This window comes from Scyliorhinus canicula, chromosome 20, assembly GCF_902713615.1.
Source record: "Scyliorhinus canicula chromosome 20, sScyCan1.1, whole genome shotgun sequence".
Lineage (NCBI taxonomy): Eukaryota > Metazoa > Chordata > Chondrichthyes > Carcharhiniformes > Scyliorhinidae > Scyliorhinus > Scyliorhinus canicula.
Genome location: NC_052165.1, coordinates 37903668 through 37929705, shown reverse-complemented (window position 1 = coordinate 37929705; position 26038 = coordinate 37903668).

The following is a 26038-nucleotide window of genomic DNA, read 5'->3' as shown; positions in this document are numbered from 1 at the left end:
ATGTTTAGTTTAATAATAGCCAAGTAACTCATGGTTTTAATGAACTTACATTATATAGCTCCTTTCACAACTTCAGAACTTCAGAAATTTACTGCCAATGAAGTACTTTTGATTCTGGTCACTGTTGTAATGTAGAGCAAGATCCCACAAATAGCACTGTGGTAATGACCACGGGTGTGGTTCTCCGATTGTCGGCAAGGAAATTGCGCCGAAATCGGGGGCGGTGCCATTTTTCAGATGCTCCGCCCCCTCAAAATCACCATAATCGCTGAATAGGTTGGACGCCGTTGGGACGGCCTCAGGACGTCACCTGAGGCCTTCCCCTGATGGGCCGACTTTCCGGCGGCGTTGGTCGCATGTCCAGCGGCGACACAGTCGGGGGTGGTGGTGGGGGGGAGCCGTTCCGCTGGCTGTGGTGACTTTGGGGCAACTGGTGAGGGATGGTCCGGGGGTGGCGTGGGTAGTTACACGGGCCACGATCTGGCAGGCCGGGTCCGCGCGTGGCCGGCGCCATGTTGTATGCCGCGACTGCTGCAGGTCGTCGCCATGTGCAGCGACGGACCTGACCATTCTCCGGCCATATCTGCAGGCCTGGCTTTACATGGCTCAGCTGCTAGCCCCCTATCGGGCGGAGCATTGGTGCGGGGCTGCCGCCAACGTTTTGGTCATAAAACCAGATGCTTCCTCCAGACATAGCCGCAAAATCGGAGAATTCAGCTCCACATAATCCGCCAGTGGTATTGATTGAGAGATAAACCTTGGCCGAGGCACCAGGGATAGCTACCCTCAGCTTCTTCACAATAGTGCCATGGGATGTATTACATCCACCTGTGAGAACAGATGGGTTCCTGATCTAACGTCACATCTGAAGGTGGCACCCTCTAATAGTGAAGCAGCTTCTGATGGGTGAGGCTCCTTACAGGAGCACAGGGCCAGATATATCCCTCAGGTGTGCATGTATGGAAAGTGGTTGTGTCCAGCTTTAAACTTTCAGGTTTTCCTTTGAGTGCAGGATTGTTGCTGTTGTTGGCTTGGAGTTAGCATTTTGTCCAGAAGGCTTGGGGTTCAAATACCATTCTCCTGGAAAATCTAGACTAACAATTCAGTGTCATACTGAGGGAGTGCTACACCGAAAGAGGGGCCATTTTTAGATGAGACGTTAAATCATAGTCTTGTCTGCACTCTCAGGTGGCTGTAGGCCTCATGGCACTATTTCTCAGACAGGGAGCTCATCCAGTATCCTGTCCAATAGTTGTCTCTCAGTTAAAGCACCAAGAAACAAGTCATCAGGTCAACTACCTCATTGCGGTTTGTGGGACCTTGCTGTGAACAAATTGACTGCTGTATTTACCTACAGTTCAAGTGACCACATTTCAAGAATATTCTCCTTCATATGTTGCCATATGGTGCCTTTTACAACCAATTGAAAGGGAACATTTAGTTTACCAACTCATCTGAAAGATGACATTCATTTTCTGGTCACATCTGGAACAGGGCTTGAGCCCACAGCATTTTGACTCAGAAGATAAAAGCGACCCACTTAGCTATGACTGACACCAATGAGTTGCTGCTGCTATGTTGCGTTAAGAAGGGTATGCTGGAACAATTTGCTGTTGGTGGCCGCAGTGACATCTTGCTAACCTGACCTGGTAGCCCAAGACTTTGCAGTCAGCAGAACAAGGTCGCCTCCCTGATACGTGCCTGAAGCAATCTCCCTGTGAGGCTCAGCCTGACTGCCTCCCAGCTGGGTTGAATTCTTCCAAGCGGCTATGCCTAAACAACAGCTGTTCCCCTCTGACAAGTGATGTTTCTATAATTTGTTGTATGCGGATTCTATATGAGAGCCTCCTGTCAGCCTGCTTTGAGCAAATCCTACAATCCACCAAATCCCCCCACTTCCCCACACAGTTCAGCTCAGCTCAGCCCGAAGGCATTAGTGGTCGTGGGAGGTCCCAGTGCCCCAGCTGCTGCAGGCGGGGACGGACATGAAGGAGAAAGATGAAAGAGTGTGTACAGTGCAAAAAATGTCTGGAAAACGTAACATCGACGTGAATTAAAGAGGGGATAATGGGCATTCAGAAAGAAATATCAAACAACTCCAGGCAACTTCACAATAAGCTTGCCTGCTGCTCTGTTGCAAACATTCTGGAGGAATGTTCAAAATGTGGAAATTCTATCAAAAGAATCACAGAACAGAAGCCACCTGCCTCCTCAGTGAATCCTAAACCTGCAACTTCAAAACAAAAATACCATTTGCCTTTTTAAAGGCTATCTCCAGCACAAGCCAATGCATGTTGTTCATGTGTACATTCATAAGAAATGTAGTTTATTATTGGAATTGGATCAAATGAGTTCAATTTTACTGACAGATACCTGGAGACAGAGCTAAGCACCTGCAGTGCCAGCATCTGGTTCTATATGTTCAGCACCGCACAGCTCCCCACTTCCAGAAGATAAAGGAGTAACTTTAATATTTGGCAGTGGGAGTTTATTAAAACCTTAATGGCACTGTTACTGAGTATAACTCAGTTTGCCATGTCAACACCAGCAGTCTTGCATAATGAACATTAGTTTTACCTCTTTGCCTACTCTTCTTTAGTGACCTGAATACTGACTTGGCCTTTAATGAGATCAAGGTTTCCCCTTCTGTCTCCGAACTTTGTGCCAGCTGAGCCACATTGCGTTGAGACAAATGAACCACAGGTTTGACCCTGACAGGATTCTATTACAACATTTGGGTCGTGCTTACAGATAACCTCCCGGCTGGGTTGCTGTGCTCCCTTAGCTTTGATAATGCAAGGAAGTCAACAATTCATTGATATGAATAGAAATCATCACTGTAGTTTCAGGATAGGGTGTGTGCACCTGGAAACCGCTCCCCCGCAGGATGTTATTGTACTTATGTTCAACTAGCATTATGCTGGGAAAGCAGTTTTTTTTCTGCTTCACATTTTCTCTCAGTTGGATTGTTCCCAATCTACATCTGTGGTCTCTTTAGCATTTGACCGGAATTGTAATTATAACGGATGCATTATAGTGGTCTTTGGACAAATGCAGAGCTGAATTAGATCTGTGCTGCACGTATGCAGGGTGGAATTCTCCCAAGCCCCTGCCAGCTTGATGGTGAAGGTGGGCGGGGAATATGGTGGGAAGCCCAGAAATCGGTTTCACGGCGGCGTGAATTTACAGTAGTATCTTCCGCTGGGGCCCGCCATTGTCGGAAAGACCACCAGAGGCCAGCAGGAACTTGATTTGCATCCCGTTAGTGAGATACAGGTAAAGGCCCAACATCCCCACGCCAGGTTCTCTGTCATGCCAGCAGGAAAACATGTCAATGGGAAACATATTTGCAACAACGTGGCATACAAATGTCAGGACTCACCTGAACAATGCCTGTGGCTGCATCCAGAGTTCTGGATGGTGTCTGCCTGCAATGCTGGGCCCTGGAACCTCATGCCAGTGGGTCAGGGGTGCATCTGCAGGGGAAGCTTCAAGATTCGGGGTCCTGAAGGGGGTCCATCTTCCAACCTCATATTCATAGATTCATAGAATTTACAGTGCAGAAGGAGGCCATTTGGCCCATCAAGTCTGCACCGGCCCTTGGAAAGAGCACCTTACCCAAGCCCACACCTCCACCCTATCCCCACACCTCCATCCTACCCCACTCCTCCTCCCCATAACCCCACCTAACCCAATCCTTTCGGGGACTAAGGGCAATTTAGCATAGCCAATCCACCTAACCTACACATCTTTGGACTGTGGGAGGAAACCGGAGCACCCAGAGGAAACCCACGCACACACGGGGAGAACGTGCAGACACTGCACAGACATTGACCCAAGGAATCGAACCTGGGACACTGGAGGTGTGGAGCAACTGTGCTAACCACTGTGCTACTGTGCTGCCTATTGTTCCTGGAGAACTATCTTCAGTCTCAGGAAGTCTATCTTCTGGTCTTGTAATGCTCCCTGGGAATTCTTTCATTTCCAGGTGTTCCACTTTCTTCAATAGTGGGTCGGTGATGTTGGGCACCTTTTCAATATGGCACCCGGACACAACGGCGGGCCACGTTCCGTCCAGGCCTGCCCTGTTACTGAATACAGGGTGAAACATCTGGGTGCATAACTAAGGAGATTGGGCCGGAAGATTTGGCAAGTTTTCCTACTGACCTCTGCAGTGGGAAACACTGAAGTTCCTGCCCTGCCACGGCACTTAGAGTGGAATTTTCCCACATTTTCCAGTGTCAGGCTGACTGAAACCCAGCGAATAGCTCTCCAGGTGTGCAGCTGAGTTTTAAAAAATATTTTTTTATTCTCCTCCTTTTTCATATTTTCTCCCAAATTTACACCCAGCAATAAACAATAATCAGTAATGAATGTAATGTCAATCCCCATTTCAATAACAACAATCCCATCCTCCCACCAAACCCCAAACATTAGCCCTCATGTTAATATAAACAAATTACAAAAAGGAATCAGGAATCGCCCATACTCACCATTAACACATACAGCCCCCCCCAAAATGTTTGATGTAAACCAATTCTCGAAAGTGCATAATGAATAACGCCCATGAATTGTAGAACCCCTCCATCCTTCCCCTCAGTTCAAATTTGACCTTTTCAAGCATCAAGAATTCCAGCTGGTGTCCCCGCCATGCCAGGGCACAGGGTGGAGACGTTGCTCTCCAACCTATCAGGATCCGCCTTCGGGGTGATCAATGAGGTGAAGGCTACAACATCTGCCTCCACGCACGTTTCCAACCCCAGCTGGTCTGACACCCCGAATATGGCCTCCCGAGGGCCCGGGTCCAGTTTCAAGTGCACCACTTTAGAGATTACTCTTAAAAACCTCCTTCCAGTAATCCTCCAGATTTGGACAAGACCAAAACATATGAACGTGGCTTGTGCCCCCCCCCCCCCCCCCCCCCCCGTGGTTTGTGCCCCCCCCCCCCCCCACAACGTTCACACACATCCTCTACCCCCTCAAAGAGCTGGCTCATCCTCGCCCTTGTGAGGTGGGCTCTGTGTACCACCTTCAGCTGTATCAGCCCCAACCTCGCGTTCTGCAGCTGGGTTTTTAAACCAGATCTTGAGACTCACTGAAAAATAAATTCAGGGGGGTGGTTTATGCCATCACATAGAGCCTGCAAGGCTGGCTCCTGAGAGAGATGATCAACACAGAAAATATCCCCCCCCCCCCCACCAGAGCTCCCATGGTCACTCCCACACAAGCAGCATCAGGAGCTTCCCTCCCACCACCACCATCAGCATCGGGGTTCTCAGCACCTCCCCCCCCCCGCCCCATACCCCCTCCCAACCAGAAGCATCAGGGACTCCTCATAATGCAAACTCCGTCCCCAGTGGGGCACCCCAGAGGGTCTGACCCTGGCACTGCCCAGGTGTGTTCCTCTTCTTCCGAGGGGCAATCCTTACCGTTGCGCCTCGACTGATTCCCATCCTGATGTGACGACACGTTGGCGAGGTTTGAATATTCAGTGTTGGGGTCATGTGGCGGGGGAGGCTCGGTAATGGGAATAAAACATATGTATAACTATTAAAATGGGGTTCACGCCTCCTGTTACATTATTAGTGAGGGGCATGGAAAATCGTAAAATGAGATCTCGCCAGCGCGTATCTCATGTCCTGATTCTTGTGAGATGTTGTGCCTGGGTCTCCGTTCTCAGTGACGGCAGACACGGCCTCAAAATGGGAGAATTCTGCCCACAGAATCACAACATCGCAGGAGGCCATTCAGCCCGTTGTGTGTGCACCGGCCCTGCAAACGAGCACCGTTGTAGATCCTTCTCCCTGCATGTTCTTCCTTTTCGATTGAACCTGCCTCCACCAGTGCATCCCTGACCCCAACCACTCGCTGTGTGAAGATGTTTTTCCTCAAGTCCCTTTTGTTTTTTTTGCCAATTACTTTAAATCTTTGCCCTCTTCTTCTCGATACTCTGGACTCTGCCCAGACCTCTTGTGATTTTGAATACCTCAGTCAAATCGCTCTCAGCCTTCGGGGTCCAGGGGTCGTGGTGGAGCAGAGGTGGGGTTGAAAGATCGGGATGGCATTTAATAATGGCACCCCAATCCACGAGTCATCTTCCTACATTGGCAAGCTGAGCTCTTCAGTGCAGGAAATGAGGTAAGTATGGCGGGGCATTCCTGATCCAAGCCAAAAGAAATGACAGAATCCCCAGATAGCAGGGTGTCTCTCGCTGCTGCAGACACTGAAACACCCCGCTATACGCGCCCAAAACGACACTCTTTTGCGCGTTAAATCGCGCCCATTGTAAGTGTCTTTCAGTAAAGGAAAGCAAGGCCTTATTTGTTCAATGTAAAAGATCCCAGGGCTTATGCTTAAGGAAGAGCAGGGGCGTTTTCCTCCTGTCTTGGTCAACACTCTCCCATCAACAGATTAACTGGCCATCCATCCCATTGCTGATTGTGGAACCTTTCTAAACGTAAACTGGCTCTGAAGTATGTGTACGAAACAACAATGATCATGCTTCAAAAGTAATTAATCGTCTGTGAAGTGTTCTGGGATGTCCCGAAAACATGGAAGGAGCTATGTAAATGAAAATTTTAAATTAATTCTTCTTTAACTGACTCTATACTATTTTACACAAAATCCTAAATGTGTTTATGAAGAATTCTATTTGAAAAAGAGCAGACATCTCCCAGTGCACCAATCAATACTCTTCCCTCAACCAATGCCACTACAAATAGGTTCATTGAATGAATTCATCTCATTACTGTTCATGGGATCAAACTGTACATGTAATGGTTGTTGCTTGCTTAGATGGTAGCAGTGGCTGCACTTGACTCCTTTCATGGGATGTGGGGGTCACTGGCAAGCTCAGCATTTGTTGTCCATCCTGAATTGTTCTTGGACTGAGGGCAGTTCAGGGATCCGCATTGCTGTGGACATGGAGCCACATAAAGGCCCCACCAGGTAAGGATTGGCAGAGTTCTTTCCCCAAAGGAGATTAGTGAACCAAATGTTCTTTTTGTGACGATCGATGATTGTTTGACAGTCACCATTACTGTGACTGGCTTTATAATTCCAGATTTCTGAAGTGAAATTAAATTCCACCAGCTGCAGTGGTGGGATTTGAGCCCATGTCCTGGGCCTCTGGAATATTCGTCCAGTGATATTACCACTATGCCACTGTCTCCCCTATAAATATATACTCTCAATGGGGAATTGAACTCCAGTCGCCCATGTGATAGGCAGAGAAACTAACTACTGTACTAACCAGGAATTGACAACTCAGTTGCACTTGGTGGGATAGGTGCTCCCTGATTTCCCTCTTAATTTACAATTATGTCCCGTTGTTCTCGATTGCCCCATCAGAGGAAATCATTCTCCTGTATTGACCTTCCCAAATCCAATTTAAACACCTTTATTAGATTAGCCCGCAGCCCCCTAAACTCAAGAAATACAAGCTAGGTCTATGTTCATAATTGAGCCCTCAATACTTGGGAATTTTATTGTTAAATGGTGCAGTGGGTTGAAAATAGATCGGATCATAGCTCCGTAGGAAATTCTGATCGGATCATAGATCGGATCAAATAGATCGGATCATAGCTCCGTAGGAAATTCTGCAAGTCAGACTCCTTTCGGCTCTTGCACACTAATCGGGAGGCAACCGCCCTGGAAACTGGTTGAGCTTATTATCAGTGGGAAGCATCTGTTACCAGCCAGCAAAATAGTAAAGGGTGTATATTCTTAGATTGTCTTAAAAAGATTTACAGTGACTGCTGGGTGTGAACTAGTACACTGAGCTTTGCAAATGTTTGTGTTTTTCATACCTTCAAGGTTGATTCCCAATTGATTTTGTGTATCTAACACTCACATTGATGAGACCCCTTGGTTCTATTGGCGTGGCTTTCTCTGTTGTTTCTGTGCCAAAGCATCAGGGCTAAATCCCTCAGCATAAGATCTAGGCTGACACTTCAATATGCACTTTCATCACAGCAAAACTGCCGCCACACCTGGACCATTCTGCTGCTGTTAAGGGGCTAGCACCGGCGCCATGTGGAACACAATGGATTATAATGAGAAACGGAACCGGATTCACCGGTGTCGCAACTTATCATTAGGAAGCTGCCAAGCTGCACTCCCTACACACACCATCCCAGCCAACAAGATGGCAGGAAGGAGAGCGGCTCCACGCTTCACTGACACTGAGCTGGAGACCTTCCTGGACGCTTAGAGGGGAGGAGGGTGACCCTGTACCTCGTCCCAGGAAGAAGGCTGGCAGCTGCCGTCATTTGTCGTGCCTGGCCGCAGGTGGCAGGGGCGGTCAGCACCACCCGCAACACTATCTGGACCGGCTGGCAGTGCTGGAGAAAACTACACAACCTCCTCAGGGCAGCAGGATCAGTAGGCAGTAGTGAGCCTTTGGCACTAACAGCGTCCGACACACACCCGAACCGTACCACACTCCCCCCCCCCCCCCCCCCCCCCCCCCCACCGGAAACCGGAGTGCGGCTGAACCCCACCCCACCCCCACATACCGGTACCCATATCTACTGCAATGGCCAGGTGCCCTGGCCACTGAGGCCACCTGCGACCCATGCCCTGGGCTGCATGAGTCAGACTTTCGAACATTGTGGTTTTCTGTGTTTTCGGGAGGTCGCCGAGGTGGAGCACGGACATGGGCAAAGAAGTGAGACCCAGCTTAGTTGTGGTTCGCCGTGACACGTGTGCCAGCCCCCCCCTAACACCACCCTCACCCCCAAACCACCCTCACCCTCAAACCACCCTCACCCCCCTCACTATCAACCCACGCCCTGTGATGAACAGCGATGAGAACAGCCCTCGGCTCGAGTCTCAGGAGACCCCGGTGCTCGGATCTGAGGATGACAGTGATTTCCCATCACAACTATCCCCACCACTCGCCGCCATCCCAGAGACACTCACTTCAGTCGGGCACTTTAGTGAAGAAGCTCCTGGGAAACTCTCTGTCAGCCCCACAGTTGATCTGGTTCAGCAAGTGGTGCTCGGAACACCCAAGGGGGCAGACAGTACAAAGGAGGACCGAGCCGAGGAATTAACTGCCACCCAGACGGGTCTCAAGCTTCTGGGACAAACTGTCCCATCCATAGTAGAGATTCAGTCGCAGAGCCGGGGACTACATTAGGGGTTGTCAGCGAGCATCCGGAACCGGCAAGCGCAGTTGGAGAGTCCAACCGCGTGCAGGAGCAGGCGGTGGTGTCCACAATGCGTGCCGTCCAGACCAACACCGCACGGGTGGCGTTCGCAGTGGAGGCATGGGGGGGGGGCAATGGGTGTCGCTATGGATCAGCATGTCCAAGGCCTGGGTCATTCTGTGCAGGCGCTGGCCGAGGCCCAGGACAGTGTTGCCACCTCACAGGCGACCGTGTCCCAGACCTATCTGGAGATTGTAACAGCGCTTCTGAGTTTGGCCCAGTCACAACAGGCCATGGCTGGGAACATCGGCTACATTGCCCAGGCGCTGGCCAACATGGTGCAGACACAGAGGAAGGTGGTGGCACAATCGCAGCGTGATGTGGTGCAATTCCAGGCAGAGATGTTCACTCCCTGTGCTCCATGGTTGAGAGCGTGCAGACCCTGGTCGAGACCAGAGCGTGCCTCAGGACTGGCAACGCCAGGTGGCGGCGGATCCTCAGGGTATAGCTCCGCTCGCACCCCTGTCCCATGGAGTAGCCCATCAGGCACCCCGAGGGAGGAGGAGGTGAGTGCCTTTGCTGGTGACTCCTGCAGGGAAGGTGCTGGAACAACGCAGCACCAATGACACCCCCTTTCTGCACTTGGCATATCTGGTGGGCAGTGGGCAGATGGGGAGGCACCACGCTATCTGGGACAACCAAGCAGCAGCCGCCCCGGCCAGACCCAGTCGCCCAGAAGATGTCCACCAACAGGGACCCAGGTTGAAGGGCAGGAATCACAGCAGGTCACCTCCACTCCTGCTGTACTGTCTGGGGAACCACTTAGACGTAGCGTTAGGGGCCGTAAGGCCAGGAAGTTAGACACCAGCACGGATGCTGGGCACAGTTTAGTTATAGGGGCTAGGGCACAAATCTGTAAATATCCTTTCACATTAAACATCTCTTCACACTGTTACAAACTGTCTCGTTGCTCTGTCAGATGGGTGTGAGGGGTGGGCTGGTCTGGGCTGGCCGACGTGGGGGGGAAGGGAGAGGGGGAGGGTGGGACAGGCGGGGTCAGCAGAAATGGGTGGACTTTGGGGAATGGGGCGGACCCTGTGGGTGGCCTACGCTCCCCACCCTCCCCCGACCGTCCCCACCACCCCAGGGATCTGATGGGACCGTGTGATGGAATGACCAGCTCGCATGCAGGAATCACCCAGGTGGACGGTGGAAAGTGCTACCGTGTGCAGGAGACAGATGTCGTCAAACGATGTGGAGCACCAGAGATCGTCCCAGAGCAGATTGTCATCACCCTTCATTACATGAACCAGAGACGCTGTCATTGCCAACCCAGGGCCTGCACCCCGTAGTGTGGCAGGTACGTATCACGGAGGGACTTTCAGGCGGGGGTGGCCGGGGGGCAGTGAGTCAGAGGGTGTGGGGTTGGGATGTAGTGTCCATGCCCCTCGTCAGTCCCCTCCCTCCACCCACCACCACCAGTCGGTGAACCTAGTGGCGATCAGTGGCCCTGGCGCATATGTCGTGCGGCCTCCCGTCCCTTCCTGGGCCCCATGTCCTGCCCAGGCATCCCACCCCCGCGTCCCTCTCGTCGGAGGAGGCCTGATGTTCCTCCTTCTCATCTACTGCGCGATGTTGTGGAGGACACTGCAGGCCGCCACAATGCGGGCGACCCTCTCTGCTTCATACTGGAGAGCCCCTCCAGAACGGTCCAGGCACCTGAACTGCATCTTCAAGAGGCCGAAGTACCGCACATTCATGTCCTGGTCGCTGCATGGGCTTTGTTGTAGCGGGTCTCCCCGTTGGTCTGTGGCCTCTGAATAGGTGTCACCAGCCACGACCGCCGTGCATAGCCCCTGTCACCCAGGAGCCAACTCCCCAGCCAGGGGAGGGTCTCAAACATGTCAGGAATCATCGAGTTTGCCAGGATTAAGGCGTCGTGCATACTGCCCGGGTATCGGGCGCAGACGTGTATGATGCGCAGCTGATGGTCACATATCAGCTGTACGTTCATCGAGTGGAATCCTTTTTGGTTGGTGTAGAGCGGCCTGTCACCTGCAGGTGCTCGTAGGAGGACATGCATCCCGTCGATCACGCCCTGGATCCGGGGCATTCTGGCGATGGCGGCAAACCCCGCTGCCCGGGCAGCCTGGTGGGCTCGCTCCACATTGAATTGCATGTATTGTGCCGACTGGGCCTATAGGCAGGGCCGGCCCAAGGTACCGGCAACTCGGGCAGTCGCCCGGGGCGCCATGTGCTAGGGGGCGCCAGATACTCGGGTCCCGCGCATGCGCAGTTGGGCCGATGCCAACCAGCGCATGCGCAGTGGCCGCCCTCCCCCAGGGTGGCCCCCTCCGCCCCCCCTCCGGCCGGCCGCCCCCCCCCTCCGGCCGCCCCCCCCTCCGTCCGCCCCCCCCCGGCCTCGGCCCCGCCCCTGCCCCCCCCGGCCCCGCCCCCCGCCTCGCACCCCCCCCGCCTTGTCCCCGCCCCCGCCTCGCCCCCCCTTGGCCCCCCCCCTCACCCCCCCCTCGGCCCCGCCCCCCCGCCTCGGCCCCCCCCACCTCGGCCCCACCCCCCCTTGGCCCCGCCCCCCCTCGCCTCCCCCCACCCCCCCCCCCCCCCCTCGGCCCCCCCCCCCTCCAAGGGCGCTGAAGTTCAGCTTGCCCGGGGCGCCAGCAACCCTAGGGCCGGCGCTGCCTATAGGGCCTCTGTGATGGTGTGGATGCACCTATACACCGAGCTGGAAGGACCCCATTGTGTAAAGGTTCACCTTGATGGCTGGCAGAGCAGGTGTCCTCCCCCATGGTACCAGGTGTGCCATCATCTGGCAGATACGTCGCACTGTCTCTCTGCTCAGCCAGAGTCTTCAACGGCATGCCCGGTCCAGAAGGTCCTCGAATGACAGGCAGTGCCAGTGCACAAGAGGCCTCATGCAGCGCTTCCTTGGAACCTCCTCCTCCTCAGCCTGTTGGGCGGCTCACTCTCCATCCTGTGCAGCTGCCTCCTGTCCCTCTGTAGCACGCTCCACAGCTGCAGTTTCCTCTTCCTCCTCGAGCAGCGTCCCCTCGTACAGCCGCAGGGCATCCCCCAGGGCTGCAGCGACATTGTCTGCAGGGGGTGAAAGACCAACATGTGAGCCTGGTATGTATCCCCATGCCCAACCAGGTCCAATGGGTTACATGGTGGCCTCAGTTGGCACTATAGACTTTGTCCCCCATGCTGCGCACCCCCTATCCCTGTAACCCTGGCCCCGTTGGTGGCCAGCACACTGGGTGCCTTTGGCCCTGGTGCCTGTCCGTGATACCAGGCGTACCGTAGGCTGGCACTGCCCTTACCAGGGGTATGCACCATGGCCCCCGTCGGGGCTACTTTGGGTGTGCCCCTGGGTAGGCCTCCAGTGGGTGGCAGCCGGGTGGGGTGCGGGGTTGGGGGCACCCATACAGTCAATGTCAATCTGCAGAACCAGAGACCAAGCTGAGTGGTCAGTGGGGTGCGCAGCAAGGTGGCTGCGGTAATGGTGGTCTGTGCCTGGGCACTGCCCCAGTCCTGTACAGGGTCTCGCTGGCACTTGGCCTGTTGCTCCCATCCACCCCACCTCCAACCCTGGCCCTGGCAGGGATTCCCCTACCCCAGCCAGCCTGGCCAGTGTCTGGATTGGCAGCCCACGGTCGTGCATCTCCATGCCCTACCTCCTCTCTGTCCCTCAGCAGCCACCACGCCGGTTTCACAATTTTTTAAAGCACAAGTGAACCGCGCCATTAGGAACTCGGCCCATCGGAGGTGGAGAATCGCAGAGGCCCCGGAGAATGCCTGGTCAGAACCGCTAATGACATGCAAACGGTGTTTACTGTACGTGCATTTCAGTACGCATTGACGTCGCTGTCAAGGTGACAGCGAATCGCGATTTGGTGTCAAATTGGTGCCCACCGTGATTTTGGCGGTGGAAGTCATTCTCCGCATAATCGCGTTTCATGATTTTGGCGTCAGCCAATGGAGAATCGTGCCCTGTATGTTTTGCTTGTTAGACAGAAGTTAATATCCCACAGCAATGATTGAAGAGGAACAGCTAGGACTTTTCCTTATGTCCTGGCCAATCAACACCGACAAAACATTGATTGACCACTTTGCTCACAGCACACAGGTTAGCCACTGCATTTGAATACACTTCATAGGTGCGATCTAACAAATAAAAAACAGAGAGTGCTTTATGGGTGGGAATAGAGGGGTCGTTTCCAGCACTACAGGTGATGGTCTTTTTTGGTGGGCCCCTATTTATGGAACATTTTTTGGAACGGGTTTTTTAAACCCTCCCTCCCTCACTCAGTCGCATTTCCTACACTGAGGAGCTCCACTCACTGGAACTCCTCATTTCAGGATATCGGGACGTAATTTTTAAATGGCACCCCGATCTCCTGATCTCACGGCCCCCCCCCAATGCCCAAACTCACCTTTAAGGTGGTCCTCGGCCCCCCCCCCCCCCCCCCCCCCCACATCGCACCTCACACAGGTAGGTCACCCCTGAGCCTGATCCCTGGCATGGGCAAAATGCCAGTGGTGCCAGACCAGGTGCTAATGCCCAGGGTGTCAGGCTTGCAGTGCCAAGGTGCCCAGGTGGCACCAACAGTGCCAGGGTGCTAGCCTGTCCAGAACCTAACCACCTGGGGGCTTCCAAGGCCTGTCCCACCTGGTCCCTGTTTGTGGGGACTAGTCCTGAATGCCGCTTGGGTCTCTGAGGCAAAGGGGTTAGATACCAAAGCCTCGGGTCGATCAGGCAGGTGAGTGCAGATCAGAGTGAGACTTGCTGTTCACTCTAATATGCAGATTTTCCAAATACTGATCCCTCCCACAGTGGGCGGAATCCAGGTCTCGGGAGAACCCGTTCAGCGAGCTGGGTAAATTCCAGAAGAGGCCTTTCCCTGCATCTACTGGCCATACTGCACCCTGGTTCAGATGGGACGTGGCCGGTAGATCGTGCCCATAGTCACTGGAACAGACCTTGAATTTGTGCGACAGTGTAAATAGAGGATAATGAGTTCGCAACCCATTTTACATCTCCCAAGATTGAAGTAATAGAAACAAAATTGCAGAGAGATGTCAGGTTGACAGCTCACGAACGTCCATTTTATAATATCACACAAGTCTTTATCTTCTCCTGCGTGTGTGAAATGCCTTGAAGGTCCGAGAGATAAGGGTAGACATTTAATCTGTGTAAATTCCTTTTTTAACAAGACTGTTGCCCTTACTGGCCTTATCAGTTGCCAAACATTAGTTTCACATTTTCAATTTTATATGATTTATTCATATATTATCAGGTGTCAGTGGGTAGTATTGTCATGTGAGAGTACCTTTAAGAAATGAGTGTTTATAAATGGGTGTGTATATAAATATCTGTAGTGAGAGTACCTTTAAGAAATGGGTGTTTATAAATGGGTGTGTATATAAATATCTGTAGTGAGAGTACCTTTAAGAAATGGGTGTTTATTACGGCAGTGATGTCAGCGAGTGGGTGGAGCTGGGCTTTCTGTCAGCTTTTTACTTTCGTTTTAGGCTGGTTGCTGCATGGTGTGTTTTAGTTTCATTTTCAGAGCTGGATAGCTGCAGTCACAGCCAGAAGGGGTATTAGTCTCTCTCTATAATCTAAAAACTGTAAATCGATTCTTTGGTGATTTAAAACTAATAACTGCTCTCATCAGTGACTTTAACCTGATGTGCTTCTGTTTAAAGTTATTTTTTAAGTCTTATGGATGTTAAAAGGACAGCTTAAGGATTACTTAGTGTTGTAGTCTTTGGGGGTTGTATTTGAATTAATGGTTGCTAAGATGTTCACTGTATGTTTTAAAAAGGTTAACTCAAGATCATAGAATAAACATCGTTTTGCTTTAAAAAATACTTTCCATTTCTGCTGTACCACACCTGTAGAGTGGGCCGTGTGCTCCCCATACCACAATCTATTAAAAGTTGTGGGTCAGGTGAACTCCATGATACACTTTGGGGTTCTCTAAACCCTGGCCCATAACAGTATACTCAACTCCAAATGATAAGTTGTGGGTTCAAGTCCTACTCCAGATCTATGCTCCCAGTGCAGTAATGAGGGAGTTCTGCATAGACAGAGGTGTCACCTTTTCAATGAGACATTAAGGAAAATGACTGCCTTTTCAGGTGGACATAAAAGATCCCCTAACATGAAGCAAAGAAGAGCAGGGGAATTCTCCTCAATATCTTGACCAATATCTATTCCTCAGTCAACATCACTAAAACAGATTACGTGGTCCTTATTTTGTAGCTTTTGTGGGATCTTGCTGTACATAAATTGTTCTGCTTTCTTACATTACAACAGTGACTAAATTTCAACATAAAAGCACAAGAAATAGGAGCAGGGGTAGACCACATGGTCCACTGAGCCTGGTCTGTCACTCAGTCCGATTATAGCTGACCTTGGGCTTCAACTCCATTTTCTCGACCGCTCCCAAATTCCCTTAGTTTCCTGAGAGACCAAAAATCTGGCCCAGCCTTAAATGTATTCAATGATGGAGCATCCACAATCCTCTGGAGTACAGAATTCAAAACCCTTGAGTGAAAGTTTCTCCTTATCTCAGTCCTAAATTATTGGCCTCCTTATCCTGAGGCTGTTCCCCTTATTTCAGATTCCCTGACCAGTGGAACCAATCCCTTATTCAGCTATCCATCTTCCATACCTTGTGCGTTTCAATATCGCCTCTCATTCTTCTAAACTCCAGAGAATATAAACCCAATTTCCTCATCCTCTCATCGTAGGACGACACCCTCATCCCAGGGACCAATTTAGTGAATTGTTGCTGTACCGGCTCCAATGCAAGAACATCCTTTCTTAAATGTGCACACACTGCAGTCTCGCCAAAATCAAATTAAGTACCTCATTGGTGGAAAGGCCCTTTGCGAAAAACTGAGGATGGGAAAGGTGCTATGCATATGCAAGTTCTTTTTTTAATAAAACGTAAATAAATGGAAAAATCCTCGAACTTCTGGAGCCATCGTATTACTTAAGTTCATAAATGTTGGCTCAATCAGTACTTTTACAGACAAACACATTGAGTATTGCGTTTCTGCCATTTTCCCTAATCTGATATGTGCTTACACATTTCTGTGGGAATGGCTTGAATCCCTAATACCACATTTCCGTTTCGCAGTTGGACACTGCTTCGGTATTTTGCTCTCTGCCCGGTTGCCACTCCTAAAGCACATCTTGAGGTGTTATAAGGAATGACACAGCGGTTACCTATCAGGCATTAGAGGAAAATGGTGACTGCTAAATTCATCTTTGTTGCCAGGGTGAAATCCGTTTGCTGATCTGTTCCGACAATCCGTTTTCTTGTGGTTTCCTTGAAGTGTAATCAAGCTCTCGATATGATTGTGTAAGACACATTGCAATATGGTTTATTTTTCATCAGGTTCAGGCTGGCTTTCTTTCGCACTGTAATTGTTCGCAGTAAATGCTTCATGACTGCAGCTCATCAGACAGCAGACCAAACCAAACAAACTGACAGATTAAATACAGGACTGGTGATACAGACTCGTAGTATATCATTGACAGATATACAGCAATGTTGTGAGGAAAATGGCAACTGAGGTCATTGTCGTTTTGTGTGTGTGTTTGTGTGTATGCACGAGTCTGAGTGTGTGCGAGTGTGACTGTACCTGTGTGAATGTGAGCGTGTGAATTGTGGGTATGCGTGCAAGTGTGCTTGTGGGAATGTGTGTGCAGCTGCACCTGTCTGCGTGTCTATGTCTGCATTTGTGGGTAAGTAAATTCTAATATTTTGGCAGCAACACGTTGCATTAACTTGACATAAACAGGTATGTTTTATAGAATCATTGAATCCCTACGGTGCAGAAGGAGGCCATTCGCCCCATCGGCTCTGCAGTCACTCTCTGAAAGAGCACACTACCTAGGTCCACTGGCTGGGCTGGGGGAGGAGGGGGGGAAATACGAGACGACGGGCTGTGGGGCCGTGACCTGCCCAAGGGACTGGGGTGGTGCCCAGGCACAGACTGCCACTGCCCCGGCCTGCAGGCAGCTATCTATCTGCGCAACCCACTGACCACCCACCTTGACCACTGGTTCAACCGTATGGGTGCCCCCACCCAATCACCTCCACCTCCACCCTCCACCACATGACCCCCGCACCGCAGCCCCAACATACCACCCGCCACCATGGTACACCAGCCCCCACCCCACCAGCCCCCGCACCCCACCCTCTGCCTTCCCACCCCTGCCCCTCCCCACACCCGCCACCATGTACCCCAGCCCCATCCCACCAGCGCCCGCACTCCGCCCTCATGTAGTCCCTGGCTCTGCAACACAATCAATGTTCGTTCCAGAAGTCTGAAACCCATCTGGATAGCAGCTAATCCCTGGGGTTGGCTCATCCTCTGACTGTCCGCGCTCTCGGGGGTTCCTACCTCCACCTGCTCTACTCGAGCATGGGTGCAGTGCGAACCAGATAGTTTCCCAGGGGACTTCACTAAAGTGCCCAACCAAGGTGAGTGTCTCTGGGATGATGGATGGTATTGGAGACGGCTGGGACAGGAACTCAGTGTCATCATCGGATTCAAGCTCGGGGTGTCCTGGGTCTCGAGTTGATGGCTCCCGTCCGTGTCGGTGTCCTCATCGCCTTTTGGCATCTGGGGCTGATGGTGGTGTGAGAGTGGTGTAGGGGTGAGGGCAGTGTGGGGGTGAGGGTGGTGTGAGAGTGGTGTAGGGGTGAGGGCAGTGTGGGTGTGAGGGTGGTGTGGGAGTGATGGTAGTGTGAGTAGTATAGGGGTGAGGGCAGTGTGGGGGTGAGGGTAGTGCGGGTGTGGGGATGAGGGTGGTGTGAGAGTGGTGTGGGGGTGAGGGCAGTGTGGGGGTGAGGGTGAGGGTGGGGTGAGGGTGAGGGTGGGGTGAGGGTGGTGTTCGGGTGGTGTGGGAGTGATGGTAGTGTGAGTGGTATAGGGGTGAGGGCAGTGTGGGGGTGAGGGTGGTGTGAGAGTGGTGTGGGGGTGATGTTGGTGTGAGGGCAGTGTGTGGGTGAGGGTGGTGTGAGAGTGGTGTGAGGATGAGGGCAGTGTGGGGGTGAGGGTAGTGTGGGGTGAGGGTGGTGTTTGGGTGGTGTGGATGGTAGTGTGAGTGGTAAAGGGGTGAGGGCAGTGTGGGGGTGAGGGTGGTGTGAGAGTGGTGTGGGGGTGAGGGCAGTGTGGGGGTGAGGGTGGTGTGGGAGTGATGGTAGTGTGAGTGGTATAGGGGTGAGGGCAGTGTGGGGGTGAGGGTGGTGTGAAAGTGGTGTGGGGGTGAGGGTAGTGTGGGGGTGAGGGTGGTGTGGGAGTGATGGTAGTGTGAGTGGTATAGGGGTGAGGGCAGTGTGGGGGTGAGGGTGGTGTGAGAGTGGTGTGGGGGTGAGGGTGGTGTGGGGGTGAGGGTGGTGTGGGGGAAGCTTGTTACATGGGAAACCGCATCTCAGTGGGGTCTCACTTCCTCGCCTGACGCCGATCTCCACCCCGGTGACTGCCCTTTCCTCAGGCCCACAACCACGTCCAGTGCCCTCTGCCCTACCGCAGTGAGGGGCCACAAATCCAGCATGCCCCCTTCAGTCTTGTCCCATTCCTGGCGGTTATGGGTGGCTTTCCCCTGGTGTGGCGGGTGGGGCCAGGGGGAGGGAAGGAGGGGGGGGGGGAGACAGAAATTGCAGTGTTAGACAGTCCGACAGACATGCAGCCCAGGGGGTGGGTAGCTGGTGGCTTCAGTGGCCAGGACACCCGGCCATGGCAGCTGATATGCCAGCTTGTAGTGCAGATTCGGACACCCTCTGGGTGGGTGGAAGGGTGGGGGGGCAGAAAGTAGGGTTACGGCATTGGGATGGGGGTTGCTGCCTGTGGTAAACCACTGTTACACCTGTATCAGGTGATGTAAGGTAGGACCTGTACTACAGGCCTTGTGACCCTAAAGGTCGACCCACCCTCCCTCTTTGCCAATCTAACTCCGGATTGCAAACCTGTTGCCACCAGGAGCAGACGATACAGCACCCAGGACAAGACCTTCATAAGGTCCGAGGTCCAGCGGTTGCTTCGGGAAGGTATAATCGAGGCCAGCAACAGGCCCTGGAGAGCCCAAGTGGTAGTCGTTAAAACTGGGGAGAAACAAAGAATGGTCGTGGACGACAGCCAGACCATCAACCGGTACACACAGTTCGACGCGTACCCCCTCCCACGGATATCTGATATGAAAAATTAAATTAAATCGCTTATTGTCACGAGTAGGCTTCAATGAAGTTACTGTGAAAAGCCCCTAGTCGCCACATTCCGGCGCCTGTCCGGGGAGACTGGTATGGGAATCGAACCGTGCTGCTGGCCTGCTTGGTCTGCTTTAAAAGCCAGCGATTTAGCCTAGTGAGCTAATCAGATTGCGCAGTACCGGGTCTTCTCAACGAAAGACCTCAAATCCGCCTACCACCAGCTCCCCATTCGTAAATCGGGCCGTCCATACACTGCTTTCGAGGCGGACGGTCATCTCTATCACTTTCTCAGGGTTCCTTCGATGTCACTAACGGGGTCTCGGTCTTCCAAAGGGAGCTGGACCGAATGGTCGACCGGTACGGTTTGCGGGCCACCTTCCCGTACCTAGGCAACGTCACCATCTGCGGGCACGATCATCAGGACCACGACGCCAGCCTTGCCAAATTCCTCCACACCGCCGCTCTCCTCAACCTCACCTACAACAAGGAGAATTGCGTGTTCAGCACAACCCGCTTAGTCATCCTTGGCTATGTGGTCCAGAATGGAGTTCTGGGGCCCGATCCCGACCGCATGCGCCCCCTCATGGAGCTTCCCCTCCCCCACTGCCCCAAGTCCCTCAAACGCTGCCTGGGGTTCTTCTCCTACTATGCCCAGTGGGTCCCAAACTATGCGGACAAGGCCCTCCCACTCATTCAGTCCATCCACTTTCCCCTTATGGCCGAGGCACAACAGGCCTTCACCCGTATCAGAGCTGATATAGCCAAGGCCGGGATGCACGCAGTAGATGAGACACTGCCCTTCCAAGTAGAAAGCAATGCATCAGACGTCGCACTTGCCGCCACCCTCAATCAGGCAGGCAGACCCGTGGCATTCTTTTCCCGCACCCTTCATGCCTCAGAAATTCGGCACTCGTCCGTCGAAAAAGAGGCCCAAGCTATCGTTGAAGCTGTGCGGCATTGGAGGCATTACCTGGCCGGTAGGATATTCACTCTCCTCACTGACCAACGGTCGGTAGCCTTCATGTTTAATAACATGCAACGGGGCAGATCAAAAACGATAAAATCTTGCGGTGGAGAATTTGAGCTCTCCACCTATAATTACGAGATTTTGTATTGCCCTGGCAAACTCAACGAGCCCCCAGACACCCTATCCCGAGGTACATGTGCCAGCGCACAAGTAGACCGACTCCGGGCCCTACACGACAGCCTTTGTCACCCGGGGGTCACACGATTGTACCATCTTGTCAAGGCTCGCAATCTGCCTTACTCCGTCGAGGAAGTACGGACAGTCACCAGGGATTGCCAGGTCTGTGCTGAGTGCAAGCCGCACTTCTACCGGCCGGACGGTGTGCGCCTGGTGAAGGCCTCCCGCCCCTTTGAACGCCTCAGCGTGGATTTCAAAGGGCCCCTCCCCTCCACCGACCAAAATACGTATATTCTCAGTGTGGTCGATGAGTACTCCAGATTCCCCTTCGCCATCCAATGCCCCGATATGATGTCTGCCACCGTCATCAAAGCCCGAAACACAATCTTCGCTCTGTTCGGTTTCCCCGCCTACATCCACAGTGAGAGGGAATCCTCATTCATTAGCGATGAGTTGCGTCAGTTCCTGCTCAGCAGGAGTATCGCCTCCAGCAGGATGACCAGCTATAATCCCCGGGGAAACGGGCAGGTAGAGAGGGAGAACGGGACGGTATGGAGGGCCGTCCAACTGGCCCTACGGTGCAGGAACCTCCCAGCCTCTCGCTGGCAGGAGGTCCTCCCTGATGCACTACACTCCATCCGGTCACTACTGTGCACCGCTACGAATAACACACCCCATGAACGTCTTTTTGCCTTCCCCAGGAAGTCGACATCCGGGGTGTCGCTCCCCACTTGGCTCGCAGCTCCAGGACCGGTCCTGCTCCGTAGGCACGTCCAACTCCACAAGGCGGACCCGTTGGTGGATATGGTGCACTTGCTCCATGCCAACCCCCAGTATGTCTATGTGGCGTACCCCGACGGCCACCAAGATAGTCTCCCTCAGGGACCTGGCACCAGCAGGTTCCACACACATCCACCTCTCCGGCCCGGCGCCACCCTCCCCTCCCCCAGCTCTCCCAACATTAACCTCACCAGGACCATCCCTCCTTCCCTGCCCACTCCAGAGGATGAAGAGGATTTCGGCACACTCCTGGAGTCATCCAACATCAGGCCAACATCGACATCGCCAGCATCGACATCGCAGCCACCGCTACGTCGCTCCCAGCGGAACGTCAAGGCACCAGACCGGTTGAAACTCTAACTGGCATCAGACTTTCAAAGGACATTTTTTTTTCTTTTCCCTGATAAAACACACTTCATAAATTCACTACTGTATATAGTTCTCCATCACCCCCGCCGGACTCATTTTTAACAGGGGGTGAATGTGGTAAACCACTGTTACACCTGTATTAGGTGATGTAAGGTAGGACCTGTACTACAGGTACGCCGGTAGCCCCTGCCTGCTGGCTCCGCCCAGTAGGAGGAGCGTGTCCTCTATTCATCAGCCATTTTGCCAGCTGCTGTGGGAGGCCACACATCTTACTGCAATAAAGCCACAGTTGTATCCAACCTTAGTCTTTGTACAATTGATCATGCATCACTGCCTACTCACCCCGCACCGTTTCACATTAGAATCGTTTGTCTTCCGGCAGCAGGTGGCGCAGTGGTTAGCTCTGCAGCCTCAAGGCACCGAGGTCCCAGGTTCGATCCCGGTTCTGGGTCACTGTCCATGTGGAGTTTGCACATTCTTCCCGTGTTTGATTGGGTTTCACCCCACAACTCAAAGATGTGCAAGGTAGGTGGATTGAACATGCTAAATTGCGCTTAATTGGAAAAAAAATGAATTGGGTCCACTAAATTTATTTTTTTAAAAGGATCAATCGTCTTCCATGTAGCCCGTTAATGGTCGCTGAATTGGTCCAGGTTCAACGCAAGTTTTGCTGCTGTAGAAGTCCATGAATCCTGCCCCGGCGTCAACACTTAGTCTCAAGAACAGAGAATTCTGCTGCCTGTCTGACTGCATGTTCAGACGGATGTAAGAATGGGACATAGCATTATTTTGGAAAAGAACAGGGGCGTTCTCCCTGGCCAATACCTAACACACAACCAATGTCACTAAAAACAGTTCATTTGGTCATTATCTCATTGCTGTTTGTGGAACACACTATGCCCCAATTTGGCTGCCACGCCAACATTACAACGGTGACTACATTTCAATGAAGTGGTTTGGGATATCCTGAGGTCAGTTGGTAGCACTCTCGCCTCAGGATCGCAAGGTTCTGGGTTCAAATCCCACACTAGGGCTTGAGAACAAAAATCTAAATATACACTTCAGTGCTGAATTAAGGGAGCACTGCACTGTCGAAAGGGCCTTCTTTCAAATGAGACGCTAAAGAAATGACTGCGCTTGCCTCTCAGGTGGATGAAAGCGATATAATTTCATGATATCAAAGAAGAAAAGGGGAGTTCTCCCCAGTGTCCTGGCCAAAAATATTTTTCCATTAATCAATATCACCAAACAGATTATCTGTTTTGTTTTTTTAAATTCTTTTTTTCTTTTTCTTTAGATTATCTGGTTATGATCACATTGCTGTCTGCGGGAAATTGGCCTCCACGTTTCCTGCATTACTCAAACACACAGACTCACACACCTGGTGCGACCTGGGCATACTGGCAGTGCCACCTGTGTGCCAGCTTGGCAAGATGTCCAGATGGTACTGCCAGCTGGCAGGGACACTATCAGGGTGCCAGGCTGGCACTGGCAAGGTGCCAAGCTGGCATTTTTTACGCAGTAGTGATTGGGCCAGGGTGAACCCTGAGCGGTTGTGGGAAGGGGGTGGGAACCTTATAGTGAATTGGGCTTTAGGGGGGGTGTTCGGTGGTTGTGCCAGGGGCTCGAGAGATCGGGTCGCCAACCAACCCTGCTGAGGCCCCTGATCTACCTGGATAGCCATGATGTGGAGATGCCGGCGTTGGACTGGAGTGAGCACAGTAAGAAGTCTTACAACACCAGGACAACACCTGGATAGGTGTGAGATAGGGGGTGTTTCTCGGAGTTCTGAGCGCCCGGAAACACGTGACTAATCTCGTGCACGAGGGGAATCTATCCCCATTCGTGAAGATCGCGTCCACTGTTTCCTAAAAACTTTTTAAGATTCAGAATTATGGCTTTGGATTGGAAATTCTAGGAGATCTCTCAGGTGAGTGTCAGTTTTGGGGATGTTTCTGGAATCTGTCGTCAGGAACAGAGTGACTGAACAGTTGGGCAATCAAGAGTTGATCAAAACGAATCAGATTGTATCTGTGAAGGGCAGCTCGATTCTGAGTTATGCAGCTGATCATTTTCAGGTGTCCCATATCATGGTGCATAGGGGAGTGTTATTGGATATTGTCTGTTTGAACTTACAAGCTGCAATTGGTAAGATACCACACAAGAGTGTCATAGATTAGTAATTAACCAGGAGATTGTGGGAAGATAACGATGAAGACGAGTGGGATGTGACAAGTAGTTTCCCCCCAGGGATCTAATATGGAGACTCAACTTTTCAGCATACATAATGACCTGGAAGGAGTAAGAGAGATAAAAGCAAATTACTGCAGATGCTGGAATCTGAAACCAAATGTAATAGAGAGGAATAGAGAGTTAGATATTCAAGCAAATGACACTGAGTGTGGAAGAATGTAAGTAGGATAAATGGGAGTAAGAAGTTGTAAAGTGACCGCAGATGGAGTGTAATGTCAACTTTGGATCTGAGAGAGACAAATGAGAATATTTTCTTAAAAGTGAGAAATTGGGAGCTCTTGAAGAGCAAAGGGATTGAGAGGCCGATGCTTCGAAGCAAGAAAGAACGACTTGCATTTATATAACACTTTGCATCAGCACAGGATGCCCCAAAGTGCCGACAGCCAGGAGAAATTCACCTTGTGCCATTCTCCCATCTTATTTCTGTAACTGTTGGCATTCTTCCTTTCCCACATTTCAGATCCTAACTATTCACTGTGTGAGAAATGATTTTTCTCATGTAGCCAATGTGGTGATATGATCTGCATACTCGTCTGCCATTGGGCCAGAACGTCGGCTTACAATTGGCCCTGGCCGGTCATGTGCCTCTCGACCGTTTGGCTGAGAGGCTGAGTTAACCGCGCCTCTAGTAACGAGGTATAAATGCTCAGACGCCTGACGATCGTCCCTTTCCACTGTAGACGATCGCAGAGCTGTGTTCTAGTCAATTAAAGCCAGACTTTGGTAAATCACTCGCCTCGCGTACAATCGATGGTACATCAGCCATTCCATTTTTTGCCAATTATCTTAAATCTGTGCCCTCTCAATCCTTTCACAAGTAGGGAACAGTTAACCCTATCTACTCTGTCCAGACCCCTCCTGATTTTGAACACCTGTATCGATTTTTCTCTCCACCTTCTCTGAGCCAAGGAAAACAGGCCCAACTTCTCCAATCTAGCCACACAACCAAACATGGCTGCCAAGTTACACACAGAAAGCTCTCGCAAACAGCAATGTGATAATGACCAAATAATCTGTTATTATGGTGTTGATTGAGGGATAAACATTGACCAAGATTCAAGAGATAACCCCCCTGCTCTTCTTTGAGAGATTATTTGTTAAAGATCATTAATGACCACATGAGAAGATAGACAGGACCTCGATTTAAAGTATTTTCCAAAAGACAGCAGGCGGGATTCTCCGTTCCTGAGACTAAGTGTTGACGCCGAGGCAGGATTCGTGGACTTCCATGACAGCAAAACTGGCACCAAACCTGGGCCGATTCAGTGGCTGTTAAGGGGCTAGCTCTAGCGCCACGTGGAACACAATCAGTTCCAATGGGAAACAGTGCGGGATTCGCCGGGTCCGTGATTGACACTCGGAGGGCTGACAAGTTGCAGCCGCTATACACATTACAATCCTCACATACACTCATCCCAGCCAACAAGATGGCACTGTTGCGCTGGCCCGTATCCATCCCACTGATGATTTGGCTGGGGTCAGAGGTCACCTAGGGGGTGCCCTGGGAGACACTCATATGACCTGTGGCCCTGGGTTTCCTCTGGGTGCTTTGGTTTCCTTCCACAAAGTCCTGACGTGCTGTTAGGTGATTTGGACATTCTGAATTCTCCTCAGTGTACCCGAACAGGTGCCGGAGTGTGGCGACTAGGGGATTTTCACAGTAACTTCATTGCAGTGTTAATGTAAGCCTACTCGTGACACTAATAAAGATTATTACATTAAGTTCACAGTGGGCAGTCAGCGGCGTGTGCAGCTGCATTGCTGCCTTGCAGGCCGCGGCAATGGTGCTCCGTGCCCATCCACCCTTACCCCACAGCCCACCTCCACAATTGGATTGGATTGGATTTGTTTATTGTCACGTGGACCGAAGTACAGGGAAAAGTATTTTTCTGCAAGCAGCTCAACAGATCATTAAATACATGGGAAGACAAGGGAATAAAAGAAAATACAGAATAGGGCAACTCAAGGTATACAATGAATAAAAGAGAGAGGTTAGTAATAATGTTAGTCTTAGAATTAAATTTTAAAATATTAGAACAAGTATGTTAAATAAAAAGTGGGTCTGTTGGGGAGAGCTCGCAGTGAGTCACCTC